General features: G+C 38.9%; 2 protein-coding genes across 2 annotated transcripts in view; one reads left to right on the top strand and one right to left on the bottom strand.

Moving 5' to 3' along the window:
* The window catches only part of LOC127519796 (SLAM family member 9-like), a 139,393-nt gene that overhangs the window by 58,274 nt on the left and 68,091 nt on the right, over window positions 1-13,028 (bottom strand). The gene's annotated exons all lie outside the window — the stretch shown is intronic.
* Window positions 1-13,028, top strand: part of LOC127519786 (carcinoembryonic antigen-related cell adhesion molecule 1-like) — a 265,873-nt gene that overhangs the window by 185,524 nt on the left and 67,321 nt on the right. The gene's annotated exons all lie outside the window — the stretch shown is intronic.

The following is a 13,028-nucleotide window of genomic DNA, read 5'->3' as shown; positions in this document are numbered from 1 at the left end:
TATACAAATGGGGTTTCGATCAGATTTATAGACAAACAGCTTGTATGAGAGAGTGGCCATTTAGTGCATGTGTGTTTAGTTTGTAGACAACGAGTTTCTTCCTATCCTGCTTTTTATCAACCTCAGAGTTGATGTTCTCACAAAACAGCTTAACAGTAAACTGATGTTTCAAATCAGTCAAATCAGAGTTACAGGTCAAACTAGACTCTTACCCATCATGCATCTTTAATAACATACTGACAGTGAAACAAACACTAGATAATACACCAAACATAAAGATTTTTTTGGCTGCTAGCTGTAAGCAGTTAATGACAGAGAGAGGCAAGAGTTTGCGGTTGGTACATTGGTCCTCTGTGTTGTCTTGTCATAAAACGTTGCATTCAAATCCATTGTGATAGTATTCATAAATAGGCTGCAATGACTATACTTGAACACTTAAAATGACAATAGATATATAAATAATAACAGCATGCTGTACCCAGCTAACAGAATTTTGTTATAAGAACATTCTCTAAATATTCAGTGTTGGTTCTTTTTCTTGACGTTAGAGGAACGTTTTTATAAGGTATAATGTTCCTCAAATGTTCTTTCAACTAAATTTTGATTTAAAATTCAACATTCTAGGAACGTTGATTTGTAAGATTCCAAGAACTTAAAAATGTCCAGTTTCCTTAATGTTAGTAGAATGTTATTTAAAGGTTAGTATGATGTTCCTGAAACTTTCTTTCAATCATTCAAACACCTGCTGTGAACAAACACTGAAAGAAAGAGAAATAAGAACACAAACTACAACTTTCTTCAGCCACAGCCTTAGATGAACTGAAGATAAAAGACATTAAATCTCTGAAGATCTGATTAAACAACTAACCTAATACCTAAACAACTAAGCTAATACCTTAAAGATTATATGGGCAAAAATTCTGTTAGCTGGGTACTTGGTCCAAACTCTTACACAACTTTACACACACTATTTGATGAACGATCTTTCTCTTAGATCCCATCTCTCTGTTCCTCCTCTTTGCTGCATTTCGGATACTGGTGATGGAGCAGGTAAATTAGATACCTCATTTCTCAGTCAGTAGCAGATTTCTGTGCAGAGTATATGAATTCTTCATGCATAAATTTGCTGAACATTAACTCACTTTCAGGCCATCTAAGAAAAAATGATGAGGACATTGAAGATCTTAATGAAGAAGTTGCAGCAAAGCAGTGACAAAGTACCTGAAGCACTTTGGGTTTATCAGCATTGGAATAAACCCAGAACATCCAAATCTCAAACCTTTTATCCTGTTAGAGTTTACCACTCTTAATGTAAATGAAGTCGCTCCTGTTGTAACAGCTGTGGTCTGTCTGTTAATGAAGTTGTGACACTTCATTATCAGAGATGGTTCTCTGTGTCCCACAAACATTACCATTCTACAAATGATGACCATTTGCTCAGGATGTGATTAACCCAAATGGTACATAAACAATATAACAGTTGACTTTCTTCTTCTCTGTGATAATTATACCATTTTGGGGATGAGCTCATTCTAAAATATACATTGGAGTGGAATCTAGGTCGAGGCAGACTACAATTACAGTCCCCCCTTTGATGCTCTTGGCCCAAAAGAAGCATCACATCCATTCCCTTGTCACAGATTACAAATCCCTTCCCTATTGGGCAGGTGCCCAGTGGTGGTGAAGCCCTGCCTTAGGTTGTCCTCCACTGGCCATTGGAGAATCTTACCTGTCATTGGGTCGACACCTCCTCCACACTGGTTACAGCTCCATCCAATTGGGCAGAATTATCAAAGAGACTCTTCTAAAATTTGGCAATATGAAATACAAACATTTTCTTGGGTTTGGGTGAGAAGACATTCAAGGACCATCACAGCCAGTGGGAGTGTCCTAATGTAATCATTGAGTTATCTGCAATTTGACGTTTAAACATAATAATACACATACAGCTGTTTTTCAAAGGTTACATCTCAAATTAAACTAGAAAAGGCAATAGCTAAGTCTCCAACATGCATTTGTTTTACCAAAATCTTTTTTTTTTTTTTCATGGCCTTGTTGGGCTTTCATAATGTGGCTTTCAAAATCTTTCCTTTGCATCAGTAATAATAGCAAATTGTTTAGTTTTGATTAACTCAAAGAATCGAAAATCAATAGGCAATATAATGTGTGTGTGTGTGTGTGTGTGTGAGAGAGAGAGAGAGAGAGAGAGAGAGCGCTTTTTCATTTTGCCATGTATTGTCCATTTTCTCAGTGTGGACATCCTTTATCCACATGTGTGCATTCAGCATTCAATAATACATTTTCTGCATACAAGTATGCATATATTTGTCTCATTCTAGTGTCATGTGCAGTGAGTCTGTGTTTTTGTGCATTTCTTAGTGTGGGTATGTCCTTTGTCCACTTGTTTTCCACCTTGGTGGAAAGACTGCTGTCCATAATCTCTAAAAAATTGTTTGATCTCTCTGTGTTTCTTGTATCTGTTGTCCAATCTTTTCAATTTGGAAAACAGGTCCTTCTAGAAGAATTGTTCCAATCTATGCATTTTTTTGCTTCCATCCATCCTGTGGTGTGTCACAGGGTTTCTAGATCTTTTTAGGCCTGTAGTTATGGATCTTTGCTGGTTCGGAAATTTCTGGATTTCCCGTTCTAGTGATCACTCTGAAGAAGTCCTGGCTAATCGGGCTGATTCTTTAGGAATTCCTTTTTCTTAAGTACGTCCCCACTGGTTTAACTGGTCTTCTAGTCCTTCAAACGACCAAATCATCTTTCTCCAAGAGGTTACCTATCTCAATGCTTATATCTGAAACAAGAATCAAAAAGAAGAGGTTGCTCCCCGTACCGCACAAGAATCTTTTCACATTTAAATCATCAGAAGTTTAATTACAGAACATAAAATATATATATATATATATATATATATATTTCACAATCACAATCACAATAAAATCACAAATCACAATAGCTCATCACAATAGCTCATCTTTATTTTGTGTAAAAAGTGACACTGTCTTGCCTTGTGTCCTGTCTTTCCACATGCAAAACAAACAACTTCCTGATCTTTCCTTCTTTTCTCCAAACAATGCCTTGCAATGTGACCATCCCTTCCACATTCATGACAGAAAAAGCTTTGAAGAGGTCTCTCATTGTCTTGACAATGTCTAGCAATGTGACCAGCTTTTCCACATACATAGCAAAGAATAACACCTTCTGAATTTACTCTTTCAAATCTCCTTGTTCTATGATGGAAATCATCAGATAATCCAGAACATTCTCTTCTGCCAAAGGCAGCAACTGGATGTCTAGATTTGGCATCTTTCATTTGACTATTTGCATTAGCATTATTGTTGTAAAACTGTGTCATTTTAGCAATAATGTCATTATATTCAGAGAGAGGTGTCACAAACATTGACACAGCAGAACGAGTGAGTGGGTAACATTTGTTAAACAAGGCATACTTAAAACTGACATCATTCTTAGTAATATCAGAATTGCCACTGAAAGTTTTAAACACTTCCAAATAATCGTTCTGAAAACGCTGCTGGGTACTACTCTTTCCTCATGTGCATCTCAGATATTTTATCCCAATTAATTGACATCACACCTAAAACTTCAAGCAGTGCCTGTTTCCTCTCTGACTTATTTGCAGTTTTGTCCTTTACTTTCTGAGTTAAGGCTCCAGACACAGTGTCAGGCAAGCACATTCTTAACAAAACACTTGCATCACTGTCTGTAAATTGGTAAATCTCTGCATATTCCTCCAAGTTTTTCAGAAAAACTAATGGATCTCCTTTGACAAGATCAACTTTCCCAATATTCTTAATCACAGTTTCTAATTCATTCAGATTTAATCCTCTGACCATGGTAGTGGTCATTTGCTCTTCCCTTCCTTCAATAGCACGCACAGTTGTAGTAGCATGAACAGGTGCCATTGGAAATCTAACTATACAGTCAGAGTACTGACTGCTGAATGACTGAGAATCTCTTTTCCAACCTTCATTGCTATCTTCCTGCAAATCTGGCATTTCTGGAACTGTGTTACACAATGTGACACCTAACACCTGTCTGGTGTTTTTCTCAGTTATGCCATTCTTGATCATAATCTCATAAGCTGCCTTTCATTTCCTCCAAATTGTTGGCCAACGTTTCCACAGATGATTTAAGCATGTCATTGTTAGTTCTAAGAAGTGCAATCTCATTCTGCAACCTGACCTTTTCTTCTTTCCATATCATTTTACTAGCCAGGTAATTTTTTGTAGAAATGACCACAACACTGAGTTGCTCATTTTCAGCTTTTAACTCATCTACTCTCTGTTACTTTGTATGAAGCAAAAACAGCTTGAAGTGCATTAGCAATTTTTCCTTCTTTGTTCTTAGGCATTTTGGGGGAATTTTTTAATTGAGATGTAGCCCACTTGTAAGCGTCATCTGTCTTCTCTATCCCGTCAAACATTGTAGGTGAACCGTGCTTAGCAATGTATTTAATGATAATTCCTTCCATTTTCAAAATCTAATTGAACTGTGATGTAATTCAACAACTGTTCTCATTTCTTGTTTCGATGACTACATGTTATCTAGTTGCTTTAAGATAACTGTTAGTCTAATTCAGATGCAAATGAACTCCATCAGGCCTTAATTCTCACTCCTCTAAACAGTTAAAAATGTAACACTGTCACAGTACATTGGATACATTGTACAACACGAAAGCGCTGAACTTTCAACTGCATAACAGACTGACAGGGAAGAAGAAAAATTGTTGAATAAACTCGTTTTTGTTTTGTTTTTGCACACAAAAAGTATTCTCGTCACTTCATAACATTAAGGTTGAACCACTGTAGTCACGTCGACTATTTTAACCATGTTTTTACTACTTCTCTGGACCTTAAATGTGATAATGTCATTGCTTTCTATTGGAGATTAAAAAAAAAAAAAAACTCTCAGATTTCATCAAAAATATCTTAATTTCTGTTCCAAAGATGAACAAAGATCTTACGGGTTTGGAACGACGTGAGGGTGAGTAATTAATGATGGAAATTTCATTTTTGGGTGAACTAACCATTTAATGAAGGATTTATTTTTTACTAACGCCAGCTTTTTGCAATTACCTTTTTTTTTTTTTTTTAACTGTTACAAGGGACTAACAAACAACTATCGCAACTATAAACAACTACATTTTTGAATGGGACAAATTTTATAAATTCAGTCATTTTGTCTGTATGTAAACATCTGTTTTGTGAAATAGCTTATTCAGGGCAGTACTAAATAAAAATAACATGCAATTTTTATAATCCCCCTTATTTTGTTAAAATTATTAAAATGTTGCATATTCTGCAAGGGTTATAAATATGAGCAGATGCTTTTGCAGACTGTCATGAGTCGAAGAATAACCAATTGCTGTTTACAGCCTAACATTAGCCTAATATTCAAAACGCTTAACCCAACGTAATGTAATATATACATCATGACAATTTTATGACATATATATGTCATAAAACTATATTATACGATGTTTTACAAACAGACCACAGCGGAGTTTACATGCAGAATAAAACGTCACGAACTGTGACTACGTCATCAGCTCCAGATTATCACTTTCCCTTTAATTCAACAACTACGACTACAACTAACATTAAAAGCAAAAAAGAAGAACACTTTTATGGATTAGAATCTGCATGCATTTGTCTGAACAGAAAGTGGCGAAAATGAAGCTTCTCTTTAAGTGGCTCTCGGTGTTCTTGTTTTTTTCCGATCGTGGTAAGTTGCAATCTTTAACATCAAAGTTTGTTACAGCCTCTCTTCCGAGCATCGATAAAAACGATTATGGTTAATACAAATCTAAAAGTCTATTAAAACTAGGTTGTATGAATGCACAAATATTTGTCTAACGAAAGGGGACAATATATGACTCAGAATGTGGTTTGCATGATATCAGCTAACAGAGTTTTGTTATAAGAACGTTCTCCAAATATTCAGTGTTGGATCTGGGAACGTTAAAAACGACCAGTTTTCTCGACGTTACAGGAACGTTTTTATAAGGTATAATGTTCCTCAAACGTTCTTTCAACTTAATTTTGATTTAAAATTCAGCATTGTAGGAACGTTGATTTGTAACATTCCAAGAACATACACATGTCCAGTTTCCTTAATGTTAGTAGAATGTTATTTAAAGGTTAGTATGATGTTCCTGAAACATTCTTTCAATCATTCTTTAAAGCAGATCTACATGTCTGGTTTAATAACAGACAAATGACTGCATTAAAGTGGTTTAAATAACTGCTTTTTCTGTAGTTTTGCTTACTTTTGGAGTTGAAATGTTATTTGAGAAGGAAGTAATAAACTCAAGAGATGAGATAAAAATCATTTGTAACACTGAAGTGGTTTGGGTAAGATTGTCCATAGACATCAGCACTCAGGGGCGTAGCGAGGGTGACAGAACAAGTGAGGGTGACAGAAATGTTGAGTGTAATACCAGTTTTTATCTGACTTTTGTCTAATTGATAGATTTTTTTCTCTTGTTTTAAAAAGAAAAATACAGTAAATACACTGCTGAACAAACACTTGGGCATTAAATTCTCATGGATTTTATACAATGTAAAAAAAAAAAAATAATAAAAAATAAAAAAAATCACAGAATAAGGCAGAACATACAATACCAAAAGTTTAGAAACATTACAATTGTAATTGTACAACTGAAATATGTCTCTTCTGCTCACCAAGGCTGGATTTATTTAATCAAAAAATGCAGTAAAAACAGTAATATTGTGAAATAGTATTACAATTTAAAATAGCTGTTTTCTATGTGAATATATTGTAAAATGTATAATATATGTGGTCAAAGCTGAATTTTTGGCATCATTACTCCAGTCTTCAGTGTCACATGATCTTCAGAAATCATTCTGATATGCTGATTTGATACTCAAGAAACATTTCTGATTATTATCTGTGTTGAAAACAGTTGTGCTGCTTCAGATTTTTGTGGAAACCATGATACTATTCAAACATTTGTGGTAAGATAAAAAAAGAGAGAGAAATTAATACTTTTATTCATCAAGGATGCATTAAATTTAACAAAAGTGACAGTGACAATACATGCAAATAAATGCTGTTCATTGAACTTTCTATTCATCAAAGAATCCTGAACAATTAAATGCTTCATGGTTTCGACAACAATTTTAATTAACTAAATAATTAATTTAATTAATTAATTAACAAAACATCATGTCACCATTGTGAGTGTATAAATGACACAAAACATGTTTTAAACAAAGTTAACAATGTTATTTATACACACGGACATCAACAGTCAGCATCTAAAATGCAACAATGATGTTACAACTGAACTTTATTACGTCAGCTGAGTTTAATTTTCAATAATGTTTCAATTCCGTAAGTCAACAAAAAAGCAGTGGTTTAAAACACATTAATGTAGGCATGTTAAAACAGTCATGTTCTCTCTGCTTTGTCAATGTTTGAAAACAACTGCAATTGCTGATAAAGAAGCATCTCAACAAAAGTCAAGGGTCAAGAGCTCAACTAAAATAAACATTGATATCCATGATGGTGACCTCAAACGAAACATTTTCAATAAGACATCAACATCTAAACCTCTGTTAATTCTCAGTAAGATGTTCTGTAGACGTGTGACAGAAATAAAGTCAGTCTGGTTTGTAATAAGTGAAGCTGGTAATGCTGTTTGTGGAGTTGTTTAATCAGATCTTCAGAGATTTAATGTCTTTTATCTTCAGTTCATCTAAGGCTGTGGCTGAAGAAAGTGGTAGTTTGTGTTCTTATTTCTCTTTCTTTCAGTGTTTGTTCACAGAAGGTGTTTGAATGATTGAAAGAATGTTTCAGGAACATCATAACCTTTAAATAACATTCTACTAACATTAAGGAAACTGGACATTTTTATGTTCTTGAAATGTTACAAATCAACGTTTGTTGAATTTTAAATCAAAATTAAGTTGAAAGAACATTTGAGGAACATCATACCTTATAAAAAAAATGTTCCTCTAACGTCAAGAAAACTGGACATTTTTTACATTAGCTGGGTTAGCTGGGTAGTTGCTGAAGATCATTATTTTCCTCTGATGAGTTAATATGTAAATCAATGTTTTTTTGCTATTTGTTACATTATAAATATGAACATATTTGTCTACTCACAATCTTTATGATCTGTAGAAAATAATGTTTTGAAAGCACTACATATTTTTGTTTGGCTAATGTTTTTTTTTTTCTTTTTTCTGGGGCATCAGGTGTTTATTCAGACAGAGAGTCAGTGTCAGTGTTTGTGATGGAGGGAGATTCAGTCACTCTACACACAAATGTTAAAACAAACCAACAAGAATATATTAAATGGTATTTTAATGGCATTCGCATTGCTCAAATCACTGGAGATCTCAGTTCGATCTGTACAGATGTTCAGTGTATTAATGGCACTGAGAGATTCAGAGACAGACTGAAGCTGGATCATCAGACTGGATCTCTGACCATCATGAACATCACAGACACAGACTCTGGAGATTATGAACTACTGCTCTTCAGCAGCAGCAGCAGCAGTGAATCGATCTTCAATGTTACTGTCTGTGGTGAGTCATTAATGACTGTTTACATTACATTGTTAATGTATTTATTGATTTTTTAGAATGATACTCAGAACTATTCATTTTCTTTTTCTGTATATTAGCTCACTTACAGTATATATCACAGCTAACAGGGAACGTTCTCATAACTTTGGCTAACATTGTGTCAAGGTTCCCTGTTGAAAAAAAACAGCATATGCTGGTTAGGTATGTTTTGAAGCATGGAAGCTGGTTTATGCTGGTCCTTAGCTGGTCATGAGCTGGTTTATGCTGGTTTAAGCTGGTCAATGCTGGTCCTGAGCTGGAGCTAGATGCTTAGGATCAGCTCAGGACCAGCTTAGGACCAGAATAAACCAGCTCAAACCAGCTTCCATGCTTCAAAACATACCTTACCAGCATATGCTAGGTTTTTTCAACAGGGTTCTTTCAAAGTTACAAACAAACATCCTTCCAGTAACGTTAATAGAACATTTGTTTAATGCTATCTGGTCTTTAGTAATGGTTCCCCATGGTTCTGAACGCATGTGATTTGCGGATTAACTGCATTTAGCCATTATATAGTGAAAGTTTATTATTTGCATGTGTTTGTAAGTCTTACCAAACACTCAAGCGTTTTTAAACAAAAAGTCCAAGAAGAGGCAAATTTCGCAATCAAGTCAAGTTAAGTCAGTCAAGTCACCTTTATTTATATAGCGCTTTTTACAATGCAGATTGTGTCAAAGCAGCTTTACAGTGATAACTGGTACATCATTTTGGCTGCACAGCAGCTCTTAAAGAAAATGGTGTCAGCATATCCATCTTAAGTAAATTCAGTATTGATTCATTCCGATGTAAGAAACAATAGTTATTAATTTAGTTAATTTATCTATATCAGCACTGGAGTAAACATTGATATCATCCAGCTCAGTTCAGTTCGCATATAATGGTGTTAATGCCGGCAGATCAAAACACTGTTGAATATCAAATGTCAAGTGTCCCCAACTAAGCAAGCCAAAGGCGACAGCAGCAAGGAACCCAAACTCCAACAGGTGTCATCAGGTGGCAAACAGGAGGAAAAAAAAAAAAAAAAAAAAAACAGGCTTAGTCAGGGGGCCAGTTCTCCTCTGGCGAACAGTGCTTTGTTATGATTCAGGCAGCTATCATAAGTCCAGTGGGATCGCAACAGTCAAAGTATTTGTTTTCTGTGCGCACACACTCAAAGTGCACATGCTCACAGAGGCTCTTTTCAAATGGCACGCAAACACATAATTGAGCTCTATTTCACAACTCCTTGAGCTTGAACGAACACGTACACACAAAATAATCTCAAAATCCCCGTCTCGACTTTTTTGTATACTATCGGTTATAAAGTCTTAAGTGAACCTATACAGTTGAGATAACTTAAGAAAGAAATCGGATACATTTCATCATATTGGATCCATGCATTCGGTCGTGCATTCATACTGTTACAACACAGAAGGGTCGGAGACACAGGAATACGGTAAAAGGTATTTATTGAACAACCAGATGTAGCAACAGTGAAACAGGTGAGTATCAGGTGAATCTTCGGGTGAATGGTGAAAGTAGATGAATGATACTGTCCATTTTGTTGCAGAGATGGTGAGCAGTTGAATGGCAGATGATGTGAAGCAGAGAGGATCCTGGAGCACACACATGAAGACGAAGCACACAGAGGGAGAACGGGACACACGCTGGAGACAGGTAGTAGTTTTCTGGAGTCCTGCAAACCTGGTGGACAACCCGGCGGAGTGCGGGTGGAAGCATTGGAGGAGGGTAAGGTCTCTTCTGACCAGGTGATGGGACTTACTATGAGTTTCTCAGGCAGGATGGGTTCGTGTTCCTCTGTGTTTTCTTCAGGACTGTAGAGACGGTACAGGGCATCCGCCTTGACATTCTTGGAACCAGGACGATAGGAGATGGTGAAGTTAAATCGAGTGAAGAACAGCGCCCATCGCGCTTGTCGTGGGTTAAGTCTCTTTGCGTCCCTGAGATACTCCAGATTCTTGTGATCGGTTAACACTAGGAATGGATGATTAGCACCCTCCAACCAATGCCTCCACTCTTCCAGGGCCAACTTGACGGCGAGAAGTTCCCTGTTGCCGATGTCATAGTTTACCTCCGCCGGGTTGAGTTTGCGGGAGAAGGCACATGGATGAAGTCTACTGGGATTCCCCTGCTGCTGAGATAGGAAAGCTCCCACTCCGGTGGTTGAGGTGTCTACCTCCACGACGAATGGTTTGTCTGGGTCAGGGTGAACAAGGAGGGGAGCGGTAATGAAGGCTTCTTTTAGGGTGTTGAAGGCGTGCTGGAGTGGCAGCTGGTGTCGAGACTTGGGCCTGTTGCGGAGAAGGTTGATGAGAGGATTGGAGATGATGCTGTAGTTCTGTATGAAACGGCGGTAGAAATTGGCAAATCCGAGGAAGCGTTGGAGTTCTTTTATGGTGGAAGGTGTTGGCCAGTTCTTGATGGCATCCACCTTCCCCTCGTCCATCCGGATGCCACTGCTGTCGATGTTATAGCCAAGGAACTGCACTGAGGGTTGATGAAAGGAACACTTCTCTGCTTTGAGGAACAGGTGGAATTCCCTCAGGCGTTGCAGGACCTCTGCAAGGTCACGAAGGCTGTCTTCCACTCGCCCCCCCTCACGTACCCGGATGAGGTTGTAGGCGCTGCGGAGGTCCAACTTGGAGAAGACAGTGGCACCACGGAGATGTTCTAGCGCAGCTGGGACGAGAGGAAGTGGATAACGGAACTTAACTGTGATCTTCTGGAGAGCCCGGTAATCAATGCAAGGCCGCAAGCCTCTGTCCTTTTTCGCCTCGAAGCAGCAGGGGAAGTAGACAGGCGGATGTAACCTTGCTCCAAAGCCTCCTTGATGTATTCCTCCGTGGCCTTCTCCTCCGGTAAGGATAGTGGGTAGATCTTCCCACGGGGCACTGACTCACCTGGAAGCAGACCGATGGCACAGTCCCATGGCCGGTGTGGAGGCAGCTTGGAGGCTCTTTTAGGGCAGAAGACGTCACTGAAGGGGGCGTAACAAGGAGGGATGTCCACGGAACGTTTCTCAACGGGACTCTCAATAGAATAGTGGCACAGACAGATAGATGTTTGGAACGTGGAGAAGATGGCAGTGGTAAGGTTGAGAAACATTTCGGGAAGCAGTTATCGCCCCACTTGAGGATTTCGCCGGTTCTCCATGAGATGACTGGGTTGTGCTGCTCCAACCAGGGGCGCCCCAATATCACGTCAGCGGTGGATTCCTCCAGAACCAGCAGATGTAGTTGTTCAAGGTGTAATACTCCGACATGCAGTTGAATGGGTCCAATGCTATGCTGTACCTGTCTTCGGCTGAGGGGCTTCCCAGTTATAGAGTGGATCTGGTAGGTGGTCGGTGTACTTGTGGTCTTGAGCCTGAGCTGGCGACAGAGGGCGCCGGAGATGAAGTTGCCTGCTGACCCAGAGTTGAGGAGAGCATTGACTGGAATAGAGATATCAGCAGCAGTAAGGTTTACTATAATGGTGAGTGGTTTCATTTTATTCATAGGAGGAAGGATGGCACTCACCATGGGACGAGGAGGACGAATGGGGCATGTGGAGCATATATGCCCAGGGGATCCACAATATAAACATAGGTTGAGAGTCAGCCTCCTCTGCCGCTCAGCCGGTGTCAGCCGATTGCTGTCCAGTTGCATGGGTTCGTTGGCTGGTTCTGGAGAGCTGACGGATTCTGGTCGGCGGAGGGATGTGTGAAACAGTGGCTGGCCCTGGTGCTCTTCGAGACACGACTGCATAAGAGTGGCGAAGTGAATGGAGAGTTGGATGAAGCGTATGCAGCGAGATGCAACCGCACACGAGGATCTAGTCCTTGACGGTAGGTGGTTAGTAATGACTGCTCGTTCCAACCACTGGCAGCTGCAAGAGTCCGGAACTGCAGAGCATATTCATTAACAGTCATAGAACCTTGTTTTAAATGATATAATTGCTCACCAATTGAAGAATCCCATGCCTGTTTCCTGAAAACTTCCTTGAAATGGGCAATGAAACTGGTGAGAGACTGGGTGATAGGGTTCTTTTGTGACCAGAGAGTTTCTGCCCATCGAAGTGCCTTGCCATTTAACTGAGAAATGATGAATGCAATTTTAGAGTGGTCATCCGGGTACAGGTGCGGTTGCATCTCCAGGACCAGCGAACATTGCAGAATGAATCCGTTGCAATCCTCCGCCGAACCAGAGAAGGGCGCCGGTTTGGCCATGGGACTGGCATACACAGGCGGTGAAGGAGTGACGGTGGTGGTTGCGGAGGTGATCGCTGGCAATCTGGAGGTGAGTGTTCGGCACAGAGCGTCGACGAGCTCCTGAAAGGGATCTGGGTTGCTCATGCTGGCGTTCTTCTGTCTTGGTCCGATCTTCTGTTACAACACAGACGGGTCAGAGACACAGGAATACGGTAAAA

This window comes from Ctenopharyngodon idella, chromosome 10 (genome assembly GCF_019924925.1).
Source record: "Ctenopharyngodon idella isolate HZGC_01 chromosome 10, HZGC01, whole genome shotgun sequence".
Lineage (NCBI taxonomy): Eukaryota > Metazoa > Chordata > Actinopteri > Cypriniformes > Xenocyprididae > Ctenopharyngodon > Ctenopharyngodon idella.
This window is presented reverse-complemented; position numbering and strand designations above follow the sequence as displayed.